This window comes from Anser anser (genome assembly GCF_964211835.1).
Source record: "Anser anser genome assembly, chromosome: 1".
Taxonomy (NCBI): domain Eukaryota; kingdom Metazoa; phylum Chordata; class Aves; order Anseriformes; family Anatidae; genus Anser; species Anser anser.
In genome coordinates this window covers 93,830,614-93,853,953 of record NC_139720.1, presented here as the reverse complement: position 1 = coordinate 93,853,953, position 23,340 = coordinate 93,830,614, and the positions used below count along the sequence as shown (strand labels likewise).

The 23,340-nt window shown below is 43.5% G+C and overlaps 1 long non-coding RNA gene across 2 annotated transcripts in view; it reads left to right on the top strand.

Moving 5' to 3' along the window:
* The window catches only part of LOC310891361, a 29,370-nt gene extending 9,611 nt beyond the window's left edge, over positions 1–19,759 (top strand). For both annotated transcript variants that reach the window (XR_014577541.1, XR_014577542.1), the window contains 2 exons: positions 15,441–17,279; positions 17,543–19,759. This is a non-coding gene — a long non-coding RNA (uncharacterized lncRNA). The remainder of the gene's footprint in view (positions 1–15,440; positions 17,280–17,542) is intronic.
* Positions 19,760–23,340: the final 3,581 nt, after the last annotated feature.

The following is a 23,340-nucleotide window of genomic DNA, read 5'->3' as shown; positions in this document are numbered from 1 at the left end:
TCAGTCCTTTCTTCACCAGGTCTAGATACAGTGATTTTGGCATCAAGCAGTAAAATCCACTTGTTCTCCATCCCTCTCTGATGATGGGAGTTCACATGGCACCACAATGCATGGTACTTGGGTTAACATTCCCACAGGTGGAAAACATAAAGTGGTAAGTTATTCATCTCTCACATGAGATTTAAATCCTAAATCCTCGATAATCCTTGTATCCATAGTACAAACCCATACAAATAACAAGACATGCAGAGCTGCAGCTCATTAAGAAGAGGCGGTTATCTAGCCAACTGCAGCACTGGGCAGCAGTGGGTAAAACTCAGATGTTTAATTTGGTGTGGGAAACACAAGGTTCAGAACTTGCATTGTCTAATTCCCAAATTTACAAGCCTGCCAAATGTATCAAGGTACTGCTAGAATGAATGAGTTCTGTTTCTAGCCAGAATAGATGGTCTCTGTGTTAGTGTAGCCCTTTCACTTCCTCTCCTGGGTAGGTTTCAGGTGAGGCAAAAGAGTATCTTAAAATCAGCTGGAAAAATGATAGCAGGGAGAGGAGGAAATTGCATCATCTCTTCTGGTTTCATAAAATAGCCAGTTCCAGATATGGCTATGGGTATAATCTAATTTCCATATTGCTGTTTCCTCCTAATTTCTCAATGTCAAAAACATTTCTGTAAGGCAAATAGCCATACAGGATTGGATGTGAAAGATTAAGCACAGTAGGAGAGAAAAGAAAAGCTTGATTTGTTCAAAGTATCTTTCATGGTTTCAGAAGCCTGAACCTATCCCTGTTCCTCCCATTACTGATGGCTGCAGCCTGTCTGGTAAATGGACACACACTAGTACACGGAGCGTGTTTTGAGTGAGTCCTGAAAGATTTTAACTCGTCCATCAATTTATTATATTGTCATTGCTACATAAGATTATTCAGCATGGAATGTCTATTACTGAGGCTCTGATTGAAACATTGCCCTTGTTGTGCACAACTATTTAACTTTGTCTCTTTCAAATGAAAAGTGAAACGTTTCTTATCTTGCAAAAAGACAGATTTATTCCCAGCCTCTTGAAAAGCAGGTACGCGAGCCTGGAAAAATTTCATTTACCAGATACATCTACATGTGCTGCATTTTCCATCAGCAAGGCTTCATTCCTTCTTCAGCTCTGGTGAAAACATCGTGCTATGGAGTCCGGTGCAACAGCGCGAAGGGAACGCGTGTGTCCTGTCCCCCTGAAACTTCCCACCTTGGGGCTTGCACGAACATGCACGAGGGCTATACGGAATAAGGCTAAGCATGTGTACATACGTGTGCGTGTATGTGTACCTGCACATACGTGATCCCCTCCAGCTGGCAGTGACCGTGGGCGTGGTGGCAGCACAACCTGTGCGCGCCGGGGCTGGCGTTCGGCGGCGCGCCGCTGGGTGACAGTGCAGCCCCGGCGTACGTACACGAGCAGCCGCTCCTCTCCCTCGCTCTCTGCAGCTTACACCCAGTTGCCTTTCCCCCTTTTCCTGCTGCTTTTCTTTCCCCTTTCTTCTCCTTTCCTCTTTTTTTTTCTTTTTTTTTTTTTCTTTTTTCTTCTTTTTTTTTTTTCGTCCCCTCCCCTGCCCCATTTAAATGCCAGCAACTTCTGGGCAAGCCCTGTGGCCCTGTGGCTCCCTGCCCAGCCTCTGTGGCAGAGGCTGCAGGCTTTCGCCTGCGTGTGTGTTTGGGTTAAAGCAGGGATGAGGCAGAGCAAGCAGGGAAGATACTGAGCCTGAGCTTCCGCTGCTGGATGCCTTGGCGGTCTCCAAATCTGGCTCTTTGCTCTGGCTTTGACCTGGAAATAGCGGGAAGGGGAAGTAGGACTGGCATGCAGAGGGAGGACCACGCTCCTGCGGGTCTCAGCGAAGCAGCTGCTCTTCTCCAAGCCGGGGTGCATTACTTTCACCCTGGCAAAAAGCAGCCAGTGCTGACAGGCCGTGCTGAGGGAAGGCTGACTCTTCTGCATGGGGGCTCCTTGCTTCCCGCTGCAAAGCTCCCACGGCTGGATGCAGCAGAGGCTGGGGACGTGCTTGAAAGGGATGAATGTGGTGATGAGGAAGGGATTTAAGCTTTCCAAGCAACTTGGAACTGTGGCTGTGGGACTGTGCTGCTACCCATTGGCAGTGCTGAGTGCTTGTGGCTGATTTAGTCGAACACCTTTGGTTTCAGCAGAGGGAGAGAGGGGAAACGCCTTTCTGAGAGAGAGCTCCCTCTAGGCTGTTTCAAGTTGGACAGTTCAAAATCAATTGTATATATCAAAAGACAAAATTAGGCTGGGAGACTGCTGATAAGTGTTCCTAGAGAGACTGTGAATCGAGTAAGGGCAGTTTATTACTTCTGCAGCACTTTTCGCCCAGCAACTTCACAGCCACTGCATCTGTCTGAGGCAGAAAAGTAGTCTTCAACTCCAAAATAAAAGTAAATGAGCTACTGACAAATAAACTGGCCTTCTCAGGAAACACCACGAAGTGAAAGCAGAACAGGAAAGAGGGCAGAACCCCCAAATCCTGCATGCCCCCGGCTACATGGAGCAAACATAAACAGAATTGTTGGCACAGCCATGTCAAGGTTGTCAGTCTGGGGTTTAATGCCAGGTGGTCTTCAGAAAGTTATTACCTCTAGCCAGTGCTCTGATACACCTGCAGATAGGGATCATGGAACATTTTCCTCCATCAGATACCATGTTTATTATTTTGTTTTAACCAAATAATGCAGACAGAACAGAGGACAACACTGTTGTCTTTCTTCTGCGGACTCAGAGCTGTGAGCAATGGGCACCAGTTGGATGTAGGTTTAAGAAACCACTGGAAATGCCTCTTAGTGGTGCCTGTGTGACAGAAAGAGGAGAAATCATGCACGTGCCTGACAGTGTGAAGTCATCTCCTCTGTCTCATGGACATCCTGCTCTAACGAGTGAAGGCAAGTCGTTGTAGGGGAAAGGGTGAGTGGGCAAAACTGAAGCTTAGGCACAGCTCCCCAGGTGGTGTCCTTTCCATAAGGCCACAGGGGAGGGTGTGTGGGGACAAAGGGCGTTGTTGCAGACCCGGTCCGTCAAGCCTCAAGTTCTGGCCCTTTTCTGGAATAAACAATCCGTGTTCAGTCATCTTGGTCTGTTGAGATGCTCTCAATTTTCCTTGCTTCTCCGTGAAGCCTTTGCAGCAGTGCCCTCTCTACCTCTCTGAGGCTTGAGGCTGTTTTAAGCTCTCCCTTTTCCAGTCTTGCCCCAGTCTGTTTCTAATATCCTTTTCCAAGAAAAGCCATGCTTGCTCAGTGTTTAAAAGCATCGCTTTTCTTCTAGTTAGCGTCCAAATAACAGCCTACTTCTATTTCCCTGCATCACCTCTGCTGGCCCTGCTGATTATGAAGACCCATGTGTAAATGCAGACATTCTTCCCTCTTTATCATCCCAGTTCCTTCAGCGATGCTGCAATCCAGTGACCTCACCATTCACCACCAGTGACGGTGTTGCCAATATTAAAGCAGGAGGTAGTGGCTGCCTGATTCAGGAGCAGAAAGCAGAGACTTGTGCCCTCCCTCTGGCAGACAGGGGCTTGCCACCCCCATTTCCTACCAAAAAATCTAGTCTGGCTGCCTGTCTGGAGCCCTGTGTCCACGTCCTTGAGGCCCAGAGGCTGTGCTGGGCCTGGGGCAGCGTTTATTATATTTGATAATAGTTCTGATCATGAGCACTAACCCCAGGAGCATTCAATGCCTTTTAGCAAAGCTTAGAGTCAAAATCAACCTTTTTGTTTTAAATGGCAGTTCATAGTAAAACAGCCTTTAGTGTCTGTGAAGAGGGAACAGCTGAAAAAGTTTTTTTTTGCTGGTGCCTGCTGCGTGTCACACCTTGCATTCTGCTTATCCACTGTGCCAGATCCTGCCTGCTCCTGGACCATAGCACAGAGGGGATGGACAAACAGAGGGGACAGACAAACAGCCAGAGTAAGGGGCATTTGTGCAATGTCAGGTTTCCAATAGAGATGTGAAGATATTAGCTATATCTGTGGATATGAAAGACATTATTGCCTAGTGACTCTTAAAACCAGACTATTTATTTATATTCTTTGTGGGTTAGATATCTATTGCTGAGATTTATGGCAAACATCTGATCTAAAGGTAGTTGTAGGCTTGACAACAAAAGTGATAAAGAAGCTGTGGAGGGCAATGAAAATTGATGGGGAAAGAGAGTGATGAACAGCGAAAGTGCCATTACGGTCAAGTGATGGGGTAGAAGGTGGAAGGGAAAGAGAAACAGGCTGTTTGCAGTAATTTGGGTACCTTTACACCACCTTGTTCAGCTGCCTGTGAACGTTGCTTACTTTATTTACTGTTGCACTTGGTAATGTCACCGCAGTTGAGCAAAATATCTTCCATATACATACTCATGCTTTTTTTTTGTTGTTGTTGTTTGAGAGATTTAATTTCTATATTTTTTTTCTGATTTTCCCAAGGAGAAAAGAAAAACAACCCCACTGTAAACAAAGCAGGAGTGCTAGGGTAGCAGGACAGTAACCGCTAAGGTAAAGAGCTAACAATTAATGCTGTTTTTTTGAACTGCAGAAACACTCTTGTTTTATTCAGCAGGGCCAACATGCAAAAAGGGATCTTGTTTTTATGGACAGAAGGCGGGAACAGTTTTTTGAGTGTATGTGGATGGTTCAGTGGGTGCGGGTTTTCTACTGGGAGCAAAGCTCACAGGCAGGGCATTTTTTTTTTACACCAGAAACATGCAGGTGAATGGCTTTGTCATGAAGTTTACAGAAAAGCAGTAGATGTTGTGGTTGCCTTACATACATAGTGCTTTTACCTGTGGCTGCCTCTGATGATGAGGCACTTACTTTATTTATGGCAGCAGCTGGTCTTCGTCAGGCATAATGAAATCAAAATCCAGCCACTAATGAAAATGAAAGAAATAGGGAAGAAAATAAAACTTAGCAGCTTGTCGTTATCACTAGAAAAGTTTTGACGACTTAAAATGTCAGAAATATTGGTGGAGCATTTAGGGAGCTTTTTAAAGGACATTTTTAAAAAGCTTTTTGTTCGCTGTAGTTTCTGTGACCCTGCCGCTGCTGCCTAGTGCTGGTGGTTATAATAAAAATTCCAAGTGTGTTCTGTTTGCTTTAACCAGATTAAAATATGGAAGGGATGTTAAAATACACTGTGCTGGAAAGCAAATTAGAGAAATCTCAAAACAGGAAAGAAAAATTAGAACTAAGATATGCTATTAAATTTGGGAAATTCTGCTAGCCTAAATTCTGTTAAGTTCAAAGCTCTGGGTAGCACTAGAAGAAAACTCTCCTTTTTTTGCTCCTTTCCTATTTTATCTTCTTTGATTTAAAAATTGCCAGAGAGGTAGGAGGTGGACAGATGCGCTCTGTCAGACGTAGCAGGAGTAGGTTATGAAACCTATGCGAGTGCTTCTTGTCTGCCTCAGCGTAAAGTCAGCCAGCAAATTGAAATCTCCTCCAACAAGGATTTAAATTAAATTGACTGCCTTTGTATTGGGGCAAACCAGGAGCATTCATATAATCAATTAATGTGGCTCAGCTTTGGGGACAGCAGTCTCCAGTTGAGACAATAATGAGCAGATGGGGCTCGTAGCTTATTAAATTGCTACAGTGGCATCTGTGCCATGGACTAAAATGCAGGTGGGGTCAAGTTTTGCATAAATATGTCGACCGACCTTGGGGAAGTCTTTCAGTTGCTCTCTGCCTCAGTTTCTCTTCTTCAAGAATGTTTTTAAAGCAACACCTCTTCAGTGTGTATTTAAGAAGATGTTTCTCTCCCAGCGGCTCAGACCTACATTTGGAGTTGCTGACAGTAAAATAATGTTGTTTAGATGAGCTATTTTAATAAAGCTTTCGTGCTGACATATAGCCCTAGTTTAGATGCACCTATATAGGCAGAAAAGTGTAGTTTTCTGCTGGTTATCTGAACTCTATTTTTGGAAAGCAGCATTTTTCTGTGGCAGTGAGGGAGAGGTATTGCCTGCATGATGTGCTTGAGACCAAATGTCAGCTTGCTCTGCCTTAAGCTCTGAAATGGCCCAAAGTGAAGCAGGTATGCATATATATATGAGCACCGCAGGAAGCCTGAGGCGATGGATATTGCCAAGAGGAAGGGCACACCAGGTGAAGTCTGGCTCTGTAGCCATTTGGCTTTTAGACGAGCGGCTGGCAGGCTGAACTGCTGTCTGTGCCATCTACCATGGGGAGATGAATCTCAGGTCTCGGGCAGAAGGGTTTGCCCGTATAATCACGCTTTCCTAGCACAAAGTGGTCCTGAGCAGCTCTCCATCCATGGCTGCGATACTTTCCCAATCTCACTTGTCTTTTAACCGCTATAATGTAATTGAAGCTATTCATAAGAAATCGACAGGCTCTTTAAATAACTGCTGGGCTGACAGACTGGTAAAGAATGGAAGCCTCAAAGTGTGCCCAGCAGCGGGAGGGAGGAGAGGAGCCGCATTCCTGGTGTCCCACACGGGGGTATCACTGGTTGGCCTGAGCCCAACCTGGTTTGCCCCCAGCTACTAGGAGCTCTGGTGGCCTTCTCTACCAATGCCTTTCCATTTCTGAAGTATCTGGAGGCTTGGGAAAGTGGGGGAAAGCTTGCCCTCTGGTACACAATTGTGAAGGGGTGAGCAGGGATGTCCCCACTGGTTGTGGACTGGTGATGGAAGGATCCAATTCACTGTCCCAAATGCTGCACATCCACAGCTGCCCCTCAGTGTGAGGGCCTGAGGGCTGCTTTGCCATGTTTGTGTTGGTTTTGCTTGTTTTCTCCCTCAATGGAGCATCTGGAATGGGGACCCAAACAGGACAGGTCAGCGTCCAGAGCAAAGACACAGGGAGAAGCAGAGTGCTGGGAAGGTGAGGGCACCCATGCCTTAACACACTGCAGGTCTCTCTCTGGCAAATCCCACCCACTCAAGAAGATTAACACATTGGAAAAAAAAATTAAATCTAGATTGGACACTGTCTCCAAGGCTGGGACCTGCTGTCCCACTTGCAAGGCTTCAATGGGGAGTAGTCGTTCTCCTCCCTCCATTGCCAGCTGTAACCTGCTTCTGCAGAGGGAGTTTTGTCATAGGAAGAGTGGCAGCACCAGCATGTAGGTGCAGCTCTCTGATGCTCCCCTGCCAAATAGGAGTGGGAGAACGAGAGCACAAGCCAAGGAGAGGGGCCTGGCAGGGATATAAGCCATAAAACAAATCAAGTATTATCCGTGAGTTTTTGACCCAAGTAGTTGAATTATTTTTTGGATGGTCTGGCATGTTTATGCGAGAACAAAATGAGTTTCTAGCCAGCGTGGACACTTGGAGTCATTTCTGAATCCCTTTGAAAGCTTCATTAATATCTGCAATTACAGTCAGCTACAGTGCACTTGACCCAGCATGTGAGTGTCAGCAGGCTAAGCAGAATGAATCAAAAAACTTTTCATCACGGAGTCTGATGCTGCTTTGGTTACAGATGCAGGAGATGAGGAGAAAAATCTCCCACCTGCATCAGTCAATCCAATCCACGCAGCAGTGCTCTGTGTGTTCTTAAAACCCTTCCTGTTTGCTTGTAAATGTCTTTAATATTTAAATGTGATTATGGTATTTCTGCCTTATTTAAAGCGTTAAATAAAATGATGGTTTCCAGTGACGAAGACAATTAAGCGTGCGGGCTATAATGAGGCTTGATAGAGCCTCGGCTGCCGTCCTCCCCATTAGCGTGCGCGGCTGCGCATGTGTGTCGGCTGCCACAGATTAAAGCAGCAATTAATCCGAGCAGGGTGAACGTGAAACTGTTACTTAAGCATGCTGACAGCTCGGCAGCCTCAGTCCCCGATTTTTTTGTTAAGGTCACAACTCCTGTTGCAGCCAGCCATGTAAGTCCGTTCCCTCAAATCCCATGTTTCTAATCAAATCGAAGAGCTGATACTGGTGAGTTATGTCCCGATGTCATAAATCCACGTTGCCAGAGATTTATGCACCTCATGTTAACTGACACAGTGATTCATATCTGCTACGATTAAGAGCTGAATGGCTTTATAGATTTTGATGTGGTTTCCAAAGGCTTAGATGACTAAAACAACAAAATGTCAAGGAGCAGCATTCAATACTTTTGCTCAAGAACAAGCCTGGTGCATTTGTGCAAGCTCACTTGCCAATGTTTGGCACTAGCAGCGCTAACAGCTACCGTAGCTGGTGCCAGTTGCGCTAGCAGGGCTACAGGTTTGCAGGAGCTGTGCCTCTTGCAATGCAGGCAGAGACTGAGAGGTCCTTTAAACACCCTTGTGCGAGGTCAGGAGGGAACGGGATGTGGAGTTGCCTGCTTAATTTTTTTTTCTTTTTGGAAAATTATATGTTAAAGATGGTGCTATTGATGATCTACAAAATGTACTGACACTCAGAAAGAATGGAGAAAGGCGGTTTATAAATCACCCAATATCCACTTTAGCCTGCTTTTCAATTTTCATTTCTCAGAAACACAAATTGCAGCTGTTCCTTAAGGTGTCTGATCTATCCTCTCGAGAAGCCAATTTCTTTTTTAATTTCCTCTGATGAGCCTCAGAAGATGCTGGATAAAATATGAGGCAAGCTCCTTTATTTATTTATTTTTGAGGCAGGGCTCTGCCTGAAAGGCATCGTGCTTTGTTTGGTTGCTGCCAAGGGAAGTGCTTGTCTCTGAAAGTATTCTTGATGGAAGTGCTGTCACTAAGAGGTGCAAAGGAAAGCAGGCCCTGGCTCTAGCTTGTCTGGAAAAAAAAAATCATCAGTAAGATAGGGTGTGTGGGGGGAAGGTAATCAAAAGAAGTGCATAACTTGAAGTTAACCAAAAAATCTGAGACAGAAAGGAACAGTAAACAAACAAACAAACAAAAACAAAAACAAACAACAACAACAACAACAAACAGAGCTACAAAGATTCCTGCTAGTGTGCTTATTGTGCTGTGCTAACCTACAGTTAGAGAAGTTCTCTGTCTGGTTCCCAGTGCACTCCATGATAATAAAAGTATGTTATTAAAATATTAGTAACTGGGAAGGAGTTTTGCAAAATGTTGTCTAAAAAAAAGAAAAAAGCCTTTCTGCATAAATAGGATTATATGGAAGTTTTCAGCATGGTGATTTCATTGGGCTTTTTATTATTATTTTTTTTTCCAGTTTCTATGGGACTTTAAAGCCAGGGATGTAAACAGAGAAATCAAATTTTTGGAACCAGCCACTCCACTGCACATCACCAGTCACTGCTGTCATGCATAGCCATCCTGTCCCCAGGAACTAGAAATGCAAAATGAGAAGTCCGTTACACAGCAAAAAAGGGACATTATTTCCTAATAGCATAATACAAATAGTAAGGGGGAATCAGAGAAGAAGCTGATGGTAGTCTATATTATTTCCTCCTTTTCTGTGCAGAACTTAATGTATGGTGCTGGGTGTTGGAGTTGTCATATAGGTTAGGAACAGAACTGAATTTACAGAAAGCATGTGTTTGATTTGTGTGTAGTTTGTTAATTATCTATACAAATGCCCCTTATTACATACGAGTTTACTGAGCGGGTGATGAGGATGCAGTTCTGTTGATGGGCTACCCAGGAACTATTTTTACAGACGTGTTGCTGTCCATGCACATTCTTGCTTTTGGCCTAGTGCTCATTGATAAAGCGACCTGCTGCTGTTTCCTCTCTCTGCTGAAGTGTTTGGTGTTTCCTTTAACAAGAAGGGTATTTAAAATGGCAACCCAGACCCTTCCTGGGCAATCCCCTAAAGCATGTTCATGGATGAAGTTGCCTCCCTTCCCCTTGCGAGGGACTGCCTTGTGAGTACAGGCTATTTCTTTTTGCCTGCAAAAGATACGTAAAGGGTTATGTTAGTGCAGAAAGATTGGTTTTGTATTTGGCCAAACACAAAACTGCAGAGCTGTAACTTTGTTTATTCCAAAAGTCTTGTCCTCTCCCAGCTCTGGGTGGTGGGAGAGCCTGTCACAGCCCAGGGTGCAATTTGTTGTCAGCGAGCCTCCGTAATTTGTGCTCTGTGAACTCCTTTTACTGGTCTGTGGTGTCATTTTTTCCATATACAGCATGGTTTTGGCAGCAGGACCAAAGCTTCCCAACTCATTTTCAGAGATGAGTGACCAGTCTTGTTGCACTCAGGCTGAAACAAAATTTGCTGCTTTGACCTTGTTACCCCACTGTCCACAATTGAGCACAGAGCAGGAGGCAAAAGCGAGGACAAAAATATAAGAGGTGAGGGAAAAGAGGGAAAAGTAAAGGGGGATGAGGAAAAAAACCTCAACTACCAGGCCAGCAGAAGTATACTTCTGAACATCTTTGGGGGAAAATTGGTGAGGAAAATGAGCCTGTTGTGACTTTTTTTTTTTTGTTACTACTTCTGGGAAGGCTCCAGAAACTTTATAACGATGGATACTGTAACACAAGCTATTCCTTCCTGTAAGCTCTTGGAGGGAAACATGCTCTACTTGTTTTAGCACAGATATACATTTTACAGGGCAGCATACATTCACAGAGAGTTGTAGATAACCACAGAAAATAAAGTACTGTTTTATGTAGCTGCTGGTGGTACCTAATCATGCACCCTCATTGCTGTTGTATCACAACACAATATCTTTTAGAAAGGTTTGCCCTCTGAAGTGCTTGGATTTGAGGTATTCTGCAAATGAAGCCTGGAAAGAAAGGAACAAAAGTGAGATACTTGTTTCCTTGCAATAAGTGGGAATTGTCCATCTTTCCAGAGGAAGTCTGTGGTATAGCACTTACCCAAAACTGGATTTCTTAGGCTGCCAACTTGACTACAGGACTAGCTACAACAATACTTATGCCTTTTGGACTAGCTTGACGTGAGCTCTTCAGTGTTGGCTATGCCACAAATTCACACAAAGATCCTGAACAAACCTAGCCAGGCCAAATAATTTGATTTTATGGACATGTTATGCAGCCAGCCTTCTAGGGCTTTGGGTTTCCTTTTGTGTTGGTTTTGAGGTGGCAGCAAGTGAAAGTTGTGGAGGTGAGGTTTCGGCTGCAGAATAGATGAAGTCTGACCCTATAAGCCTGTGCTCTATTGAACTGTATGCTTTGGTATATAGCGAAAACAATAAATATATTAAAATACTGCCATGGCAGACTTGAGGCCAGAATGGTCATGAGTTTGGCATGAGGTCAAGCATCTGAAGTTGCAGATAATGAGCCCAGAATATATCTCTGTGGAGTGACTTTTCATCCAGCATCAATGCTTCACTGGCTGTAAAACTCGGGGGGAGGGGGGGGGAAGAGACTGAATGTTTCAGTGGAGAATCTGGTTGGCCATACTGAGGTGTGGGGATTTTGATGTGTGTGAGAAGCAAATGAGTTTCAGTGCCCCAAAAGTTGGAGACACTGCTGTGGAAAGTTTAGTAACAAGTACCACAGGAGGCAGGGTACTGCATCTCCCCGCCTCTCTATTTCCTCGCTTCCCTGCTGGGGCTGCCAATTACATCCAGCTCTGATGGTGGCTTTTTGACACTTCTTCTCACTGGGAAATGGACTTAGACTAGTATTTCATTGCATTTAAGCTTTTAAACAACATCAGAGAGAAATTACTTTCAGCTACTCCGTCTGAATTGGAAGTGAGCCAGCACTCCACACAGAGATGGAGAGAAGGTCCTGGTTTGACATGACCGTTCCCTTGTGTGACAGGCTTTCTGCAAACGTATTGGGCACCCTTATTTGCCTATGTCAAGTGGGAATGTGTGCACTTTGGATGATTTTAGGTACTGTCTGCACACTTCCAGCATTCACAGAAAAACACACTAGTAGAGGCCAAAAGGGCAATGAGAGGTGGAAAGGATGGGAAATTTTAAAATCAAAAAGAGTTTGGCATCCAATTCTTCCTGAAAATCAATTGAGTTCAAAATAATGCCCTTTGCACCTTGTAAATTTGACCTTTGGTCCTCACAAAGATAATGCTGGAATTGAGAGTTTGGGCTCAGTGCCTTTTTCAGACATCAGTTGATTCTTTACGTGCATATACATGTGTACCTATCTATTTGTATCTGCTACATAGGTATATCTTTGTTTTACATTGTCTGAGCTTTTTGAGTGTGGTCGTTGCGAAGCATACTGTAGCTAGCCCCAAGATGGGATGTGCCTTAGGAGGGGTGGTCTTAAAACACCCCATTGAGGGTTTTCCATTCACTTACCTTGCTATTTTCCTTGCACACTTTATTTCCTCTTGTCTGATCTCCTGTGAGCATAGAGAACAGGTCGTTCCCTTTCTCTTGGCAGCCTTTATGAACTCGAGGACTGCTGTGACCCTGCCTTCCTCTCCCGCCAAGTCTTTTCTTCCTCTGGGAAAGCAGCCCCAGTTCACTTAGCTGGCAACCTGCCATCAGAGGAGGTGACTTCTAGGCCACCCATGGTGCTCTCCTACACTGTGGCAGTCTCGTCTGTATTTCTGGATTGTGCTTATAGACCTTGGCGTAACATATAGCTTTCTCGTGCCAGCCAGACATTGTGGACTTGTGCTCTGCTTGTGAACGGCGTGCGCCCCAGCCTGCCCTCTGCCGAGCTGCCTCCCCCAGCTCCTCAGCTGGTGTGCTCCTGCCTGCTCTCATACTGCTTTGCATGGTTGTCCCTGCTGTACCATTCTCTGATTTGGGCTCATTTTTTTTTTTTTTTTCCCCCCTGCTGGAATAATTCTGAGTTCAGAGTTCCATGGATGATTTTTTTTTTTCCTCAGATGATACATACCTGTGCACGCTCACATCAGTCCTGTCACGTAAAACTCTTGCACTGGTAGGGAGGCTTGCTAGCTGAGTTTCTGCCAAACTAGGAACCTCTTCTGTTGACAGTGAGTTTCCCTTACTGCTTGGCTTTATTGTGTTGACTGAGGTTGGTATATTAGTGATACTTCTGTTTTTTTTTTTTTCTTTTTTTTTCCAGCTTTTTTCAAGCTTTCCTTTTTAAGTTTTCCAGTAGGTAGGATGGAGAAGGTAAACCAAGTGCCAAGACCACAAGAGAGAGGAGTGGATGGTGTGTGTGAGGAGAAAGGGCTTGGATACAGCTGTCTGTGTGCTGATTAGCAGGGTGTTTAGGACATGGGGAGTGTACTGCTATTTGCTTGGCTTGTAAACCAACTTGGTTTATATTTTAATTCCGGGAACTTTTCTCACCCTGTTATATAATTTTTGAGTCATTCATCTGTAGCAAATGAAATAAAATGATGCCTGTCATCAAATGGACTTGGTTCCAGGCTAGGTTGAGGTGGGGATGAGCTGGGTCTGTTGAAGCATTGCACTTATTACCTTGATGTATTTGGGGACTAAATAATCTTCCAAAAGCTTTGGTCTAGATCTGGATTTTCACTGCAGTAAAGAAGAACAGGAGCTGGAGAAACTGGCTAGGATGAGTAATGAGCTTACTTCTGTCCTATGACCCAAGATGTGCAACTGGAAGAAACGTCGTGGAGGATTTCTAAACCAGGGTGCCAGGAGGAATAGAGAAACCATTTCTACGTGAGGTGACAGCTGTCTTTTGCAGTTGGTTATGCTGCTGCCACTACCCTCAGTGAATGGTGATATCCAGTAAATCAGACAAAAAGAGGTCTGTTCATGGATTTACACCGTGTCCTTTTAACTAGCTTGTGAGCTCTCCAGAGGCCATGGTTCCTGAGAAGCCATAGTAATGTAGTAGTATCAGCTGTGAGTACGAACAGAGATGGGCTGCAAGCAGGAGTAGAGCTGTTTGTATCCTGCCTGCTTCTATCATACTAAAAAGCTTTTCTAAAGGAAAAAGCCACAGACTTTATGCATGGGGTTGCCCATGGCTTTAGGAATATTACTCTATGCCTGTTAAACAAATCTCAGTGCTCTCTGAAGCTGCATATTTTGTGGTTGGCTTAGGAGGTGGCATATTCTTCATGAGTATATCTATCCTCAGGCATGGGCCATCCAAACCTCCCCACAGTGCTATGGTTCTGGGCCAGGGCTGGCCATTCACCTTTTACAGGCTGGTAAATAGTGTGAAGGTGCTATAGATGCATTATCAGTAGGGCAATTCTTCCAGCTCCTCCATCTCCTGATTGCAGCAACTTCTGAAAACAAGACGTGAACATTCCTAAGGCTCAATTTGGCTCTCATAAGGGTTGGAATAGAATGACAAACAGCATGCTGCTTTCTTTATTTTTTCAGTTCAAGGACTGTCTACAAAGAGTCATAACCCTGTGCTTAGCATTACATAAAACTTATTCATTTTCTAGCTCTACAGAAAAGTGGTTGAATCGCAGATGATTAGCATTTGCTGTATTTTCTTTTCTAATGCTTTCCTGTCCTTTTGTGGCATACCTTGGTAAGTGGCCTCAGAACACTTTGCTTTCAAGGGGACATCTCCCTCAGAAACCTATTATCAAGGCTATTTCAGAAAAGTTGCTCTTGCTTGGTACATCTGGCAGACTGTCTCTGGAAGCCAAACACATCACTGTGGCAGCGGCTTGACCTCCACTAGTCAATTTATTCCAGCTCCCAGCTATATTCAAAGGATTTTTTTTTTAAGGAATCCTCTCCAGAGTAAATACAAAGCTCTGCACTCTGAGCAGTTTGTTAGGATAAAGAACCCCCCAACACTTTTCCTTTGGAGATGCTTTAGTTTCTTATAATCGAGCCTGGCTGCTGCTCTTGATGTACAGCAGTGGAGAGGTTCTAGCACCCGTGTTTGGCATTCAGGTACTGTTGCTGATTAGCACCGAAGTGAGATAGACTGGATGCACCAAATTGTCATTTAAGCTACCAAATTCTGCTTTGTCTTGGTTTTGGCTTGTTTTAGAGACAGGTATGGAAGTGATTTTGTGTTCAGAGTTTCATTTGGAGCTTGAGGCAAAGACTAACTCAAGGCGTTCAGCTTTGCTGAGTTTTAGGAATTTTCTGGTATTTTGCAAATGTTAATTGACTAATCATTGCAGCAGCGAATGTCACCTCATATAAAAGAATAGATTATAGAGCCAGAAGGGACTGTTGTGATCATTTTGTCTGACTTACTGCATGACACAGGCCCTAGGACTTTTTATATGAACTGAAACAAGACTTCAAAGAAGACCAAAAATCCGATCTTGATTTAATCGCCAGCTACAAAGAATCAACCAGAACACGGTAAATTTTCCAGTAGCTAATTGCTGCCAGTGTTAAACAAATAATTGCACTGCACTTCATTTCTCTCCTGTCCCCTTTCAAATTGGATCCTTGGGTCCTGTTAGGCTTTAGTCTGATGAATTGACAAGCACTTTAATAGTGTTGCATTCCCTGTCTTGGTATCTAAAAACTGTGATCAAGCTTCTCAGGGACTTTATCTTTCATAGGCTAAACAGTAGACTACTAAAGTCACAAACCCAAGGTAGGCTATTTTTTCTGTCATGATTATTATGGCTTTTTTTTTTTTTTCCGTCAGCTATTTGTAGACATTCCTCCAGACCTGGGCTCCTCAATAAAAGACTGAGACAAAGCTACTGGAGATAGTCCAGCAAAGGGCCATGAAGATGATTTGGAACTGGAGCACCTCTACTATAAGAAAAGGCTGAGAGATGTGGGGCTGCTCAGCCTGCAGAAGAGGCTCAGGGGGTATCTCATCAATGTGTACAAATACCTGAATGGTGGGTGTGAGGAGGATGGAGCCAGGCTCTTTTCAGTGGTGCTCAGTGATAGGACAATTTGATTTAGTACCTTCCTGAAAGGTGAAAAGTAAGTGGCTTTTCATTGCTGAACCTCAAAGCTCAGCTGTGGTTGATGGTTATAGTGTCCATGGATTACCCTTAGAAAAAGTAAGGGAAAAAATATTGTTGTCAGATATGCCTATCCATTCTTGTTAGTCAAGTTTTTCAAACCCACTTCAAGAAGAGGAATGGGCTTTTAGAAAAAGAAAAGCCAAGGTTCATCCATCCTTTCCCACCCATGCAGGAGCAGGCTTGCTGAAGAGCAAACTCCATTTGTAGAAGTACTTTTGAGTTGGGTTGAAACCAAACTGGATATGGAAAATTTCTTTCAAACTCCATAGGCAGTGATGGGAAATGAGAGAAAAAGAACAGAAAGAATCTTATAGGCTTAGGGTTTGCATTTAACTGAGATTATTTTTCTGTGCCTGTCAGTTTATTGCACTGTGGGTTATTATCTAGCTAGGTCAGTGGCTTGTGGGTATCTAGTCAAATGAGTGGTAAACTTCTGCTCTGCATGCAATGCTTCAACACAGTTCCTTGGATTTACACCGATGTAAACCCCTTGGAAATTGCGCTTTCTCTGCAGACCTAACAGAGGTTACGAACAATACTTCTGAAATCAGCATTTAAATAACATTTCAAAACCACTAGAAACCTCATTATCCTGAATACATAGTTTTAGTAGTCATACAAGCAGTGAAAATGCAGTGAACCAAAAGTGCAACTTGTAACTGGACAAAAGCAACACTACTGCGTAAATACTATGCTGATAAACATCCAATTAACCAGTAGGTACCCTGACATATCAGTGTGTTTGCTGAAGCTTGGTAAGCTAAGAGCAATTCAGAGGTAAGTATCCTTCTAATGGTATGGGGATTTGCTTTTGAATATGCCACATATCATGATAAATACAGCCTTTAACAATACAAGTGAAGTCTCCTTGCAGTTATCCAGGATTATCTAGGAATATAGAGCAAAACTGGTGACCATCATTAAATGGAATCACATGCTGTATTTTTCCATTTAAATCTGGAAATGTAATTCTCAGTCCTTGTAAGACTGGAGTGCATGTACTCATGCCCATACTGTTTTCCCAAATCCCCCCTGACCACAGATATGCCAATCTTCTGAAAAAACAAATTTTTTAGACAGGTGTTTTAAATCACTGCTGTCAAACGTTATTTCCTTATGAAGAAAAGCAGTGTTGAGGGACTGTAGCCAGATCTGGGGCAGGGAAGGGACTCATAACATCTCTAACCAAGAGCCTTGTTCTTTTCCCAGTGTGGGGACACCCTGAACCATACAATGGAGGTGTGTCTATGCCCTTGCAGAGCCTCAGCCCTCTTCTTGTCTTCACCATATGATGACATTGTACCAAGACATCTGCTGTCTATGCAACCTGCTTCTGGAAACACAGAGTTTGACTTGGTGGACCCTAATGATGGTTTTTTAAAAAGGACCCTCACATCTGCCAGGTACAGATTAAGTGTGATGGCATAAGATGTGACGAGGCCTGGACTTTGCATGGAGGTTGATGAGGTGTGGGCACACCTACCCTTCTCCCCAGCATCTCTTGGGTAGGTACCAAGCAGCTGGCAGGGGTGATACTTTCTGCAGTGCTTTTGGTCACTGGAAGTACTTTAACTCCAAAGACATCATGCCCAGCGAGGTGGGGCTCCTCACCTGGGTGAAACCACACCTGCCCATGTGTAATCACAGACCCTCTGTTTTAGTGAGGTCTCTCTCACATGCCCTCCCTATTTCTATGGTAAGGGTTTTGCACTTTTTTATTTATTTATTTGGTAATTGATGTTTTGTCTTCTGTTCTTTTCTTTTTCAGGGCCAGATGGCAACCCATGACCTATCCCTCCTACTTATCGCAGTGACTCTTCGGCACCAGGGGAAAAAACTTCTGCAAGAAGCCTGTCTCTACAGCCACTAAGCTCCCAGAGACTTGGCAGCAGTTTTTGTATCTTCTTTCTGTAGTTTATTTCTTTACCCTCCCTCCTAGGTGTTTTACTAATTCTTCGTTTTTCCCATCTCCTTTACCAGCACTTTCTGTAGGCTGCATTTTTTTTTCCTTCTGTGTAAAGCAGCGTGATTCATGGGATATGTCTTTGTAGCTCCTGCTTAGTGACCTCTCCTGGTTCCTCACCTCATGTTCTCCACTGATCAGAGCCATTGGTGTTTAGATGCTCAGCAGAGGTGATTGCACAGCCTTTGACACCTCACATCCCCTGCTGCCTGGATTTGAAAGAGGTAATCATTCCCAGAGACCTGCCAGTGACCCTTTGCTCGAGCTTTTGTCATTCACATTTTACTGTCTCTTTTTTTAAAGAGCTTGAAGTATCTGGATTCTTCTGCTAGGCATGAAAAGGACACATGCACTGAAATCTTAATGACTTCACCATTCTTTCAGAGTACTTTCACCTGAAACAATATTGCATGGTACCTCTGTGTCAAATCTTTAATGCCTTTTGGAGCGGAATCTCCAGCTTCTATTCTGATTCCTTTTTTATTCACTCAAAAACAAGGGGACACTGTGAGGTGGAAAGGTGGTTCAGTTCAATACCTCTCCTTTTTAACTCAGTACATACTCATGCTGCTTGGCAATGATGCCTGCATTGTTACTCCTTCCAGAAGTTGAGCAGAATGTCAAAAGGACCTATGTGCAGGCAAGAAAACTGCTCACAGATTTAGCTGTGAATATTTGAAACAACCAAGAAGTTGAGAAGACCTGAGACAACTTTGGACATCAGGAAGAAACTTTTTTTTTCTGGGGTTTACTATATGGTTTCTTCAACAGAAATGCCTGATGCTGGACGTGATCACTAGACTGCTGTTTGGAGTGGGTCTAGCTATTTCTTGCCATGTATTACAGGTGACATCCAGTGCCATAGAGACTGAGAAAATATTTCTGCACATTTTTCACATTTTATTTGAATTCTTATGAGCCATAAAAAAAGAAACTAAGACTAAAGAAACATATTAGTCTTATTAAGATTATTTAAATCACCCTGCTTTGTCCAGAGAGTTAAAATTATACATCAAAAATCCTAAAGGCTATGTTAAATCAATTGCAAACACAGAGAAAATTGACTTTTAATACTCTAAAAGCAAAAAGTCCTGTAACTCTCCTCCAAAGCCCCTTAATATGTCTTTGATGAATCCGTTTGAGAAAAGAGCTGAAAATTGATTTCCAAAAGCATAATGTACTTCTTTTTTTTTTTCCATTTTTGCTTCAATAAATGATACATTTGAAATATTTCCTTTGGGTTCACAGTAAATAGATGAAGTAATGATTTTGTGTTTTTTTCTTTCCTTTTTTTTATAATGTCTTGGAGTAAAGCAACTTCTGGATTGTTTCAAATGCACTGGCAACATAAATAGCAACAGTTTTCCAGATGAAGAAATCTATGTGGGATATGTTAAATTGTAAGCTAAACCTGAGTGGTGAGTCTTATGAAAGGTATAAGAAAAGGAAATTCTGCTGCTTTGGTGATGATGTAGATGCTTACATTTTAAGTCCAAGGCTGGTTGTGCTATTTTGAATGGATTTAGCCTCTGTTTTTCCTTCTCCTATTCAAAGTGCTTCACAAATTTTGGTATTCGTGCCTTCATCCATTACTTGTAATTGTGCTGGGAATCATTTGTCTAAACTGCAGCTGTTAGATTTGCTATGAATCAAATTCAGTGTCTGTTTTCTTTTCCTTCCCCCCTGCCTAGTCACCTGAGTTCATGTGGTACTATTCTTCTTCAGTCAGAAAAAAAAAATATTAAAAAACAGTGACTAACTTTAATTACAGATAAATTCTCATATTTGGGGTACAAATGTACATAGATCTGAACAGATCTAGGGGCAGCTATAAAAGTGCAGTAGTCTTTGCATCTGCTAAGGAAAATGGGAGTGAGAGTTGACTAATGCATTTCTATAGACATGGTTTTATGTTTAGGTTCCTCCACCTACATTAAGAGCTTCTTGCAACAAGAAGCTTTTCATCATATATAAGAAGTTTCATGATATGTATATATAGAGAGTTCTACGCAGTATGCTGTGTTAGATAACTCTGCACTTATTAATTAACCACTTAACTCCTTAACTATGTTCTTTTGTAAAAATTGCTTTCCTTATTCTAGTAATCATTAGAAATATAGGCTGGAGGAAGCCCAGATTTTGTTTCTCAGAGCTCAGCAGACCAAGGCTGCTGTGCTTCCTGGCAGGGAACCGATGGATGGGCTGACAGTCCCATGGGAGCAGTATGCCTGCTCAAGGCTTCAAGCCAACTTTTTATTTTCAGCCTGTCTGTATCCTGAGTTTGACTGGTGCAGTGACTCGAAAGTGGGTTATACAAGCTAGCATAATGTTGTGTGCAGCCTTGAGAGAAACACTGCCATGAAATCTCTCTCTTGTAATATTTTGGCACCACCAATCTTTGGTGAAAAATTGAATAGATTGTGTTCAAGTCTAAGGATGGGCAAGAAGAGCTGGTAATAGTCCGGTTCACATATCACAGAGGTGCATGTATCCATCTCTGTAACTGGACTGCTTTTTGTCCAGGGATTCTGCTGTAACATTCCCCACCTTGCTGGGGGTCCAGAAAAGCTTGCGGGAAAGCATCTGCACCCACTGAAGTCTCTCCTGGCAGGCACAGCAATGCTCACAGTGCTGCTGTGAACTCAGATGCAGTTAAGAGGAAGATGGACCCTATGGATGGGTCCATAGTCTAGTGATTTATGTACCTACACTCCATCCTTTTTATATTACAAACATTTTGTGCAGCTTTTAGCAAGTTGTTCAAACTTTCCACCTGCAGGCTGGGTGTGTGAACATTTGTGGTCTTTGCAGGGGTGTTGTGAAGAAGCAGCTCATCAAAAACCAAGTGAAGGCTTTGTGATATTGAGAATGTAGAGATGGTAAAAGCCTCCAGCCAAGAAGCAGCAGTGGGATGTAGGAGAAAATAAGGACTTCAATTCTGAGTTGTTTTGTACTCGTGAGAAAGTTGGTCTGTAAAATGTCAAGAAAAGCTTTTGCTTCTTGTGCCCTGCGGTTCAAGCTGTTCTCAAGTTCAGATCATGTGTCTTGACAGAAAGGGAGAAATGTCACCTTTGGTTTAGAGGAAAGGCATGTAACACTTTCTTCCTTTTGGATTCACAAGTAGTTATTTAGATACAGTGCACCACATTGTGCTTGCATATAGAAGACCCTTCAACACCTCATTGGTAGAATGGACTAGTGGTCTTAATTTATGGCAGGCTTTTGTAGCTAGTGGTGCAATGAGCACTGAAACCGCCAACCAAGCGGTCATTTCTGAGCAGCGCAGGAGGCTTTGCAGTCAGGTCCTGCACAACCTCCCTGTCACGCTGTATGAGAACCCAGGCTAGGTGTGTGTCCTGTTCGTTTGACAGCTAGCCCAAAAGGAGGAGCAAACCATGTACATCTGTATGGAGCAGCAACAAATTTTGGCCCAAGAGAAGAGCGGAAATTCATATCCATGCGTCTGAAGACATGGAGTAATGCTCTAATTGCTTTATCTTACATTGTTGTACAGCATCTGGTTTGTTTTAACCATGTGGCATGCACATGAAGATGCTGGAGAACAGAGTGGGTACTTTTAAACTGAGGTGTTTCCCAGGGGGCTGGAGACCTCACTGGTGTGCTCGCGTATGGGTTCAGAGCCTGGTGTCACCTCGTCCTGAGCTGGAGGCACAAGTGGAGCTGTGCAAGCAGGGTGGGGAGCAGAGCCCATGGCTGGGAGTCACACAACATGGGGTGGTGCTGGGACAAGCGCCCAGTGGTGTGTTGTCACGGGAGCTGGGTGATCTGATAATTTGAACGCAACAGAGCACAGACTGAAACAGAGAGGGAATTTAAAAAATGCAATCCTTTCCTTATACAAAGCTTGACTCAGGGTAGATGTGGTGGAGGCCCTCTAGCCAGCTTCAATTAATGGTTCCTGGACAGTCCCTCACTTCCAAATCATGTAATGTTATAATAACTGTCTGCTAGCTCACAGAAAGAATATAAAACTACTGCTGTCTTTGAAGTTCACAGCCAGGGAATCATGGTTCCTAAAGACTATTAATTATCTCAGCAGCCAAACTATGCTAGGCAAAACTCCAGTCTAAATGGCAGGCAGCAAGGCTGGTGTTATATTGCAGCACTTCCTCAGAATAATGTCTGCAAAACAGGAACAGAAATGGTGTGCACACTCTAATCTCATTGAAACAGCCTGAAGAGGTACATGTATAAATCAGGGGTTAAGCAGAAATGTGTTTTTCTGAAGAAAGTGAAGGCACTTTCAGTGTTTAATTAACAGAATGCTAATTGGGTAAATGAGGGAGAATTAAAAGGGAAGCACAAATTGTCTGTAAGCGATTGGCAGCGAAGCTCTTACAGCTGAATATTTGACCTGTGCATAGAAATCATAACTCAAGAACAAACTCTTAATTTGAGAGTTGTGGTATTGAACATAAAGATGTTCAGAAAATCTAGATTCTGGAGAGTGAAAATACTCATAAAAAAGTGCTGTGTTAGCCAAGACTATGTGCATACCTTATACAGATGGACTTCCTTGCACTGGCTGCAGTTTTACACCTCACGATCCTGTGAGCAATTTCTCTCTCTCTTTTTTTTTTTTTCTCCTCGTTTGTCCTCGCACGTGGCTCTAATACATCAGAGCTGGGAGCGGGGAGGGAGTGAAAGGAGGTCAAAGAATAAGTTTTTGCTCATGGGCAGTCATATTATAAGATGGCCAGGAAGGGCTTTATTCATAAGAAACAGGACCACGCGATTCACCATGGTTACAAGGAGTGTAATTTAAAAGTGCGCAGCCCTGGGGCGCCGCAGGCAGAGGTGCAGTAAGTCTGAGCGTCCAGCCTGCAGAGAAGGAAAAAGCAGAACCTCCGAGCCTGGGCTCACTTTTGGCACTCTGCTCATCAGACGACTCTCCTTGGAGGTTTAAGCCCGCTGTTGGGGCAGCAATGAGAGCATGTCGACGCCTTGCGGCAGTGCTGGGCTCTGAGCGCTGCGTGCTCTGCGCGCCTGCTTTGAGCAAGGCTCATTTGGTAGTGGTAGCGCCGTGCTGGGGGAGAGGCTTTGCAGCCAGAGAAATCTGTCTTGTGGTTGTCTATTGCTCGGTGGCCATAAAACCTAGAAGACCACGTCTCTTATTGTGGATGTGCAGATGTAAACGGCTTGAGGCAGTCCAAGCAGCAGCCAAGCGGGGAGAAACCAAGTCAGTGTTACGAGAGGTCTTCCAAAGCACTTGCAAAGTTAAATAAGCAGTAAATGATTCCACTCATGTGCAAAACTCATTTAGGTTGTAGCTGGAAACAAGGCCCTGTGAAGCACTCCAGTCAGTCTCCTCTTTTACGTGTATGTTATTTTAAGAACTGGAAAGGGGCAATCTGATAAACACTGAATATAGGTCCTCTCAGTTCTTTAGAAGTGGAAAACAAACCATACATCACAGCTGTGCTTCATCCTAAGATACTGACAGCAGGCTCGAGGTGTGTTTATTGCAGTGCTCTGTGTTTGATATAGACATATATATATGAAAATATATGTCTTTAAAAATATTTCTTCAAAATTAATCTCTCAGCCCATAATTTAATTTTGGACCACGTATGTTTTATTTG